Source organism: Borostomias antarcticus (assembly GCF_949987555.1).
Source record: "Borostomias antarcticus genome assembly, contig: scaffold_101, whole genome shotgun sequence".
Classification (NCBI taxonomy): Eukaryota; Metazoa; Chordata; class Actinopteri; order Stomiiformes; family Stomiidae; genus Borostomias; species Borostomias antarcticus.
Window position 1 is genome coordinate 90001 of NW_028175757.1, and position 1198 is coordinate 91198.

Consider the following 1198-nt stretch of genomic DNA (forward strand, 5'->3'; position numbering starts at 1 on the left):
GAAGGATTATATTCCATCTTCCTACAGACAAATGAACATTGGATCTGCCCTGGTTCACACATTGTCAGATTCTTGAATACAAAGTGATCTTTTTGGTCAGTCAATATTTTGATATGCTTTCTCTTCCTTGTAACCCATGCTAAATAAGAATGCTCTGAGACTCCAGGTTTATTATAGAAATGGAAAAGCCTGGCCTCTGTAGTTCTGAGACATTCCAATCCAACCAATGAAACTCCTCATGAGAGTTCAGGTAGGTTTACACTGTAGTTTATCTGTAGTTACTGTAGTTTAGCTGTTTCTAGTGGGAACATCCAGCTGATCATCTGCTATGATTGTAACAGTTCATAATATCTCCCATCATGTCATTCATAAGAGTCTCATTCCAAAGATGAGAAACTCTGGTTTAAAAAGCTCTGGCAGCATTTCCCTGTTAGTCTGCATCCATTCAGTCTGTAGGGAGATGATGATGATGATGAAGATCACCAAACTGGTTCATTTGCAATGAACACATGATGTATAAGGAGAGATGTCCTGTCTATGCAGTCCCCTGGAGCAGACAGGTTCAGAGGCAGGGTTCTGAAGGAGTGTGCTGTACAGCTGGGAGTCCAGCTCACCCAGCTATTCCAGCTGTTTTAAACACAGGCTTTGTCTCAGCAGCTTCCCACCATCATCCCCTCATGCCAAGACTATGAACGATGGACCCTGAATCAGACCCATGGATAATGGACAGTGGATCATGGATCATCTCAATCCAGCTCACCCAGAATCTCCAGCCTGTCCCTTGACTACCCTGCAACCTATCACCCCCGACTACACACACACACACACACACACACACACTATAACTGATACTTAAACAATGTTACACAAACACACCAGTACTTTAACAATGTTATTATTATCAAGGGATATGATAGAATGTTCCTGAGCCAGGGAGAGCACATTTGGAGTTTGTGTGTTAAATAATTGTCTGTTCAAAGTTATCTTTAGAGTGCATTACACGAACGCCAGACTGGCAAAAATATACCCAGAGACTGATGACACCTGTAATCGGTGCAAGCAATCACCTGCTAATCACACACACACGTTCTGGTCCTGCCATGAGTTGACAGATTTCTGGCGCGAAATTTACGGTACACTCAGTACTCGACACAGACCTCAGACCCGACCCACTCACTGCCATATTTGGGATCTCTAC